Below are 8,087 nucleotides of genomic sequence, written 5' to 3'. Positions count from 1 at the left end.
TTGGTTGCCAAGTTTTGTAGGGAGCAGCTGAAAACCATGTGGGATTTTTACCCTGGCTTGTTCTGTATCTATGTCTATTAGTTCTCCTTCACTGTACATGCAATAAAACTATATCATAGGAAATTGGCACTTGTATTGTGCCTTATGTTTTCCAAGGCGGTTTCATATGCAGATGATAATCTCCTAGAGTGAAGGAATCCCATCTTATTGACTTTTGAATACCCTAACCCTAGAACAATGCCTTGCCCGTAACACTCAATGAACGTTCATGAAATGGAATAGCTATCCTCTCATTTTATCCTTGAAACATCCTTGTAAAGAAGGCAGACTAGGTATTATTCAAGATATTGTTCCTAGTTTACAAGGACCCAGGACACAAAGAGTACAGTGTGTATGTGGGTAGAGGCAGTCTACCGTAGTGTTTAGGACCATGGGCTTTGGAGACAGTTCTGGATTCCAGTTTGGACTTTATCCCCGGTTAGCCATTGACCTTGAGTCAATGACTAAGCTGCAGTTTTCTCAACTGAGGAACAATATCCTCCTCAAGTGAGGATAATAATAGTCTCTACCTCCCAGGGTTGCCGTGAGGATGAAATGTGATCATCTCTGTAAGGCACATAGCATAGGGCTGATGCAGGAAGTAAGCATTCAATCAATGGTGGTTATTCTTATTTAGTGAATTGTTTAGTTTATACAGCTAGCTGGTAGCAAAGCCCAAGCTGGAATCAAGGGCTAAGCTTAAGTGTCAAGTTCTTTGCACAAGACAAGGTAAAAATGAGTGTGAGATAAAGTGGTCTAGACTGTAGAGACTTGGCCAGCAAATGGAGAACAGAAGCTCCTGGATGCCCTTTATACTTCTTAAACAAGGGATCTTCTGAAATGGATGTTCAACACCATACGGTCCAATCCCTGTGCCTTATAGAAATATTGTTCCAGGCTTGAAGGAGAACCCTTTGTGACTTAGTCATTCCATTCATAGAAGTCAGACTCTCTTTCAGCTCCCAAACTCCCCGAGAATGGAGGCAACTTATGCATATATATTTTTTAAGTAGCTGAGACAAAAGCCAAAGAGACAGAGTGGCTGCTGATTATAGGATGAAATCTGAGGCCGCATCTCCTCACATTCCAACTTCCAATCCCATGAAACGGAGCTAAACAGGCCCATGTTGGCCTGTTTCCTGATTTCAGAAACATAAATCCAATCAACTGAAATGCCTCCTGTTTATACTGGCTACCTAAGGCTCCTTAAGACTTTACACAGGAAGTCATTAAAATTCCTTATATTCTCCTCAGGCAAAGGCATACCCAGTCAAGCGTCTTCCCTCTTCCTTCTATCCAGAGGAAATCTAGGTATCTAGCAACCTTCAGTCCAGGGAGGACACCTTGTCTGTCTGCTTGGAGACTTGAAGATTGTCCCATCTGGGAGTCTTGAGTGGAAATTTCAGTGAAATACCCAAGGATTCTTGGCAGACCCTGGAATGGTGACTTATCTCTGCCATTGTACCTGAGAAATCCCATATTCTCCCCTCACAGGGCCTACCCAACCTGATTTCTCTTTTTTCCCCTCCTATAGTCACACCTGAAAAAGCAGGGTCCCTACTCAGGCTGAGAAATACAGCCCCAGAGAGTCACAAACCCTTCAATCTTCAGTGTTCGAAAGACAAAAGGACAAGATCTCTACTTCCATTTGGCCCTTTGAAACTCAAAGCCTGAGACATCCTGTTCTTTTGCCACATCTGCCTCTTACCACACAGCTGAAGCTGCTCTGGTGGGACAGAAGGATGAGTTCGAAAATACCCATCTTAAACTTTACATGTGGCTTGTCATCAACCTATAAGGAGAGCTTAAGTTAAAGCATGGCATTCTTCTCATTCCTTCTTTTCTAATTAACAGCATATGATCTCTGCTCCCTTTCATCACTCCCCTCTCAGGAGCTCCCTTATTTCACACTGCTAAAAGCCCAAAGATACTGGAGGTTTAGGTCAGTATAAGCTCATGGCTTACCCAGATTGTGTCTTCTTCCCTAAGAGGAGTCCCAAATTGCTTCTTTTTATGTACCAAGCTGCTTCCTGCTCAACAAATATCCAGCTTCATCCTGAAGAGACAAGTATGAGGACACTTGTGGTTCTATCCCTACTTGGGTTTGACCTATGCTTCCTGGCTTAAGCCCTCACACTGAGTACAGAGAGTAAGCAGGCAAACAAGCTCTGAGCCAGCCCTTTCCAGCGGTGGTAGTTTTGACCTCATCAGCCCAAACTTACATTTTCCAACTCTCTTCCAAGCTTCTAGCACTCTCTCTTACTCCCTTCTTGTTCTAGTTATGTATTTTTAAAGAGCATTTCCCCAACAGAGAGAGAGAGAGACAGAGAAGAAAGAGACAGACAGACACATGCTTAACCCAAAAGAATAGAGCTTGGTGGCATAATTCAAGGGGGAGCTATTTGAGAACTTAAGAATCTTCTTCATGACCTACAGAGCACATGGCCATGGCGACTAACACCAAAACTTTTATGTGAGATGCACGTTTCTTTGGGCTCCCGTTTTACACTCACCAGGTCCCCTAAACTCCATCTTGGGAAAGAGTTTCTGTGCTTGGCTATAGACCTCCCACAGAGCCAATGCCTGGTGAGGGGCAGAGGAACAGCATTTTTAAGGTCATACTAATGATCTATTCTTAATGTATGTACAAATAAAACCATGGACAGAAATACGGCCTGAGGGTTCCCAGACCTCAAGACCATCCTTGGAGCCCACAGGAAGCCCCCTGCCTCTACACACACACACAAAAGAGCCTTTTCTATCACACAGAGAGCCCACATGGGAAATATCCTCCCTCTGCTTGAATGGGCCAATTACCTCTATCAAGTGGGTTGGAATAACTAGGCTTTGCACCTTGTGACATATATTATGATCTCCTGGGTTAAAAGGTGACACTCATGATGGTGTCACAGATGCAAGGGTGCTAGTGGCTAAAGAGACATAGACAGCTAGCTTTAACCCATATGAGTAGGTCAGCAGAGGAAAAAAATACAGCATAGAATGACACAAAGAAGGGAAGGGGAAAGTGTCTCAGTATATTCCACAGGGCCTTAACAGCCATTCCTAGAGACCATGAGCTAGGGTCCATTTCTACTCCATGTCCAAATGGTACCTGCACTAAAGCTATTATTTGCAAAGCCTCATACTCTGGCTGGCAGTTGGCTTCAAAGTTTTGCTCATAGCAAACCGCCTCATATTTTCCCCTGCTGAGTATAGGCTACTATGTTGCTGGTGTCCTTCTTCTAGAGGACATGGGATGGGAATCATGTTTAGAGTGAAGATTCCCAATGTTTTGAGAGGTAGATTTCAGGTAGGACTCCCCAGAACTGAGGGCCTCTCTCTTCCTCTTGTGCTATTGTTGGGAGTACCAATTTAGGACTGTTATTCATTAGAAACCATGGTGAACCATGCATTCTACTATGTGGTTCCTGTAGCCAAATTTGTTGTCATACCAGTAAGTGAATTTGACAACATGGTCTTGAGGACAATACTGGCCCAAGCATCAAAGATAAAGGGATAGGTGTCACTGTTAAGCTCACAGAAGACAATCTGGTACTCTGTGTAGGCCAGGATGTCCTTCAAGGAGTCCTTCAATGCCTTACTTAACACCTTGATGTCACCATATTTGTCCACTTTCTCCAGAATTCATGTCAGATCCATGACAGATATGTTGCAGGTAGAGACACAGAAGATTATGCCAATGAGATTCTCATTCAGCTCAGGAATGACCTTGCCCACAGCCTTGATGGTGTCAGTGTTTGCAGGGATGATGATCTGAGTGGCACCATCACCAATATGCCATGGTTTTCCAGAGGGGCCATCCACATTTTTCAGGGTGGAAGTGATGTGAACAGTGATACTGAGTGTCTCCATGACCCCAAAGTTGTCATGGATAAGTAACCTTGAGCAGGGTGCCAAGCAGTTCGTGGTGCAGGAGGCAATGCTGATAATGTTGAGGTAGTGATCAAAGCTCTTATGATTCCCTTCCATCACAAACGTGGGGACATCTGCAGAAGGGGAAGAGATGATGAGCCTCCAACTCTCTAGTAAGCTCCCACCTTCTCCAAGAGAGGGAAGACACTAGTGGACTCCACAGCATATTCAACACCAGAATCATTCCATTTGATGTTAGTAATATCTCACCACTAGAAGATAGAGATGGGATTCCTATCATTGGCAAGCTTTCCTTTTCAACCTTGACGGTGCTGTTGAATTTTTCATAGGTAGAATCATACATGCAGATGATGTAGCTAGGGTGGTCATAAATGGTGACGATATCCACTTCATTACAGATAAAACCAGCCTGCAGGCCAGGTGTCCAATATAGCCAAATTTGCTTATTCTAATCTTCACTATCATGTCTCTGAAATGTAGCTGGCACTGCCAAAACTGGTGCAGCTATGTGCTAAGCACAGAGGAGCAGACAGTGAACCATTTCATTTTTAATGGTCAGATAGCAGGTTGGGCTATGAGACTTCATTGCTACCTAGCAGTCACCAAGTTTTATTCATTGAACAAAGCTGTATTTCAGGCCATGATATCTCTCCTTCTTATGTCCAAGTTGCTCAGCTCAGAAAGACATAATCGCACAAACAAACCAAGGTTCCTTTAAAAGTTTGGTCTTCAGCAGCTAGAATCACAACACTACCCAGAAATCCCTCCATATTGCCCCAGTCAGTAACTTTCCCCATCCCTTTAATGACTATTTCAAACTTTAACTGCTCTCCTCAGAATCCTCCATTCCACCTACACCTTACTCTTACAGCAGGTTGCTTTGCTTCCCCTTTCACCAAGATAATAGAGGCCATTTGGGAGCGGAAGTAACCTAAACTTTCTGCCTTGACAGATGACAAATATATCTACATCTAGACCCATCCTTGTCTTCTTCCCTTCTACTTGTGATCTGCGTCTTGCCCCTTCACATATGCTCTGAGATCTTCATTAATTTTCCTCTTTCTCAAATCTACCTTTAATTGTTTCTAGTCTCCTGGTTCCTTCCCCTCAGTATTTAAAGATGGCCAAGACTTCTTCTTCTTTTTCTTTTTCTCGTCCCTGCTTCCCCACCCTGTCTGCTTCTCTAGGCCGCATTCCTCAGGCCAGTGCATGCCGGGATTGACCAAGGAGAAGGCTCAACTCAGAGCAGCAGGCAGAGATGGAAGAGCCCACGGTGTAATCCCAGACCTGACAGGTGACTTTGGGTGAGCCCCTAACTTAGGGTGAGATTTCCCTAGAGGAAGTCATTTAACCTCTCCGTCCACTTTTCCTCGCTGCTCCCTGGGCAGAGGCATAACTCCTGGGTGACCTCTCTGGTGCTGAGGGGTGTGCACCAGCTCTTCAAGGATACTCAGGGCCGCTGGATGTGTTACGGCACTTCTGTGAGCACCTAACTCATCACCAGCCTGTGACTTAGGCTCTGGGGAGAACCTGACTCTGCAATAAATAAAATAATTAAAGATGGTCAAGACTTATGCTAATAACAGCAAAAAAGGAAACAAACAAAAACCCCTCAAAAAAGCAGCTATCATCCTAGTGCATTTCATTATCTCACAGCGGTGGGAACTCCTAATCCGTTGCAATCTAGCTGACCCTACTTAAAGGTCCTCTCTTAATTGTGAAGTTCAATTTACACATCTCAGTCACTACTTGACTTTATTTCCTGTGCCATTTGATACTGTTGGCCACTCCCTTATATTTAAATCTTCCTTCTTTCTTGACTTCCATGGCAGTATTCTTTCTCTTTTCCCCCCTACCTTTAGGATTACTCTTTCTCAGCCTCCTTTTCAGGCTCCTCCTCCTCAACCAAACCTTTGAACGTCATTGTTTCCCAGAATTCTCTTCTCAGAACTCTTCTTTTGTCATTCTACTCACTTTCCTTGGGTTAACTCATCCACACATATGGCTTCAATGACCACCAACCTAATTGCAATTTCAAAAGCTAGATTACCAGCCCAGATTTCTACCCTGAGTTAGAAGTGCATATTTACTATTGCCTGCTAGACATACCCATTGGAAATCTATAGTCAACTCAAACCCAACATGTTAAAAAACTTGAATTAACCTTTCCCTTTCTTTCTCCAACTCTGCAAATCCTTTAACTTCTCTATCTTATTATTCACTAGCTGCTCAAGCCAGAAACATGATTAGCATCATCAATAACTCCCTTTCTTTCATTCTCCACAACTACTCATTCACTGTGCTATGTCAATTCTGATTCTTAAATATCTCTCATCTCCATCCCTCCTCTCCATAGTGTAGACTTTTATCATTATTACTCCCAACTGGCCTGTCTGCATGACTCACCCTCTTCCAATGCATTCTCCAATAGCAGATAAAGTGATCTTTCCAAAATGCAAATCTGATCATGCTTTTTTCTTGGTTCAAACACTTCATTGGCATAATTTCCATCGTTTCTCTAACTTTCTGACTGAAATAGCCCCAGGAGTTTGGAGTATAGTTAGAAGCAGCCCAGGGAAAGTAGAAACATTCTCTTCTTTTACCTTAAGAATTCACAGGCATTTAGCATTCTACTCCATATTATATCTGTGTTTATTTTAATATAAAATTATGTATTGCCATATTTCCATTAATTTAAAAAAGTATTTGGATAAAATGAATGCTTCAAGAAGATTAGTCATGTTTATCTTGGGAATTGAAGTGTCTTGTTGCACACCATTTCCTATTGTAGTTTGAGAAGCTCAGGCCCTACAGGAGGAAGTCCGAACTCATTAGCAGAGCATAAAAGGTCATCCTTGATCAAGCCACAGTGGTTCTCAACCAAGATGGGGAGGGTACTCCTTTAGGAGTGTTTAGAAAGGTGTGTGTGTAGTGGAGTGTTTTAGATTATTATAATAACTGAGACGGGTACCTCTGGCATTTGGTGGGGAGGAGATAGGAATACCAAACATTCTGCAAGGAGAAAGACAATTTCACGTGATAAAGAGTGGTCCCACAGATACCTCCCATCTGTCTCTCTAGCCTCGTTTCTCACTGTGTGTGCTCTTCATATCCATCTTCCAGCCATAGCAAACAATATACAGGTTTTCTTAAAGGTCATGCAATTTTACATCTCCAAATCTTGACAGAGGTTGCTCCTGCCCCAACTTCCACATCTCCTCCAGTAAGCTTTTCCTAATCCCAACCCACCACTTCTGGGTAGAAATGCATATTTTCATAATGCATGCCAAGTAGATACTCAGTACATGTTACATATTTGTTGAATAAACTAAATGAAGTAATTACCAGTTAGTAGCATTTACTGATTAATTCATGTATAAACTCTTTCCAGAGTGAAAATTAGGTGGGCTGTGCTCTCATTTGGGATCCTTAAGGCAAGAGAAAGAGAGAGGAAGTAAAGAGTTGAAGCCCAAATGCGCTGCAAGAAGAGATCCATGAGTGGAGGTCAAGGGTTTTTGCATTTACAGGCTCTAAACCATCAGGCAGGAGAGGCAATGGGTACACAACAGACAGAAGATATTCGAAAGAGGCGATAAGGAAAGGCAAGGGGAAATTTGTGCTACCCTTTCAATCTGTCAACAGCCAGGACTTTTGCATGGATTTTTCTCCTCCTCCCCACCTGCCCCAGGCCCTGTGCCTTACAATCATTCCCATGGACCTGAGCTAGAGGGACTTCCATACTACCTTCTACCTTATTATCAACTCATTTTTAAAATTATAAAAGCAATAAAGAAATCCAAGACCATGATTTTAAAAAGAAAACTGTAAAGAATATACAGTGAAAGAAGTACACAATCCATACCCCAAATCTGTGGCCCTCTCCTCAGAGGTGATGCTGTTAATAGTTTCTTCTGTCTATGTATATAGTTGTCTTTTTATTTAATCTTTTTTTAGAAAAATGAGATTATACCATACATACTGTAATGTCAATTTATGTGGGTCACAGGATTCCCAGATATTTAGTTAAACATGATTTAAACATTTAGTTAAACATTATTCTGGGTGTGTCTGTGAGGATGTTTTTGGATGAGACTAACATTTGAATGGGTAGATTGAGTAAAGCAGATAGCCTTCACTAACGTGGGTGGGCATCA

The 8,087-nt window shown here is 42.6% G+C and overlaps 1 pseudogene; it reads right to left on the bottom strand.

Annotated features, from left to right (window-relative positions):
• Nucleotides 1–3,456: 3,456 nt before the first annotated feature.
• LOC103563567 (glyceraldehyde-3-phosphate dehydrogenase-like) lies at nt 3,457–5,857 on the bottom strand (annotated as a pseudogene).
• Nucleotides 5,858–8,087: the final 2,230 nt, after the last annotated feature.

This window comes from Equus przewalskii, chromosome X (genome assembly GCF_037783145.1).
Source record: "Equus przewalskii isolate Varuska chromosome X, EquPr2, whole genome shotgun sequence".
In the NCBI taxonomy this organism is placed as follows: domain Eukaryota; kingdom Metazoa; phylum Chordata; class Mammalia; order Perissodactyla; family Equidae; genus Equus; species Equus przewalskii.
The sequence above is the reverse complement of the archived record's forward strand: the minus strand, read 5'-3'. Positions and strand labels throughout refer to the sequence as shown.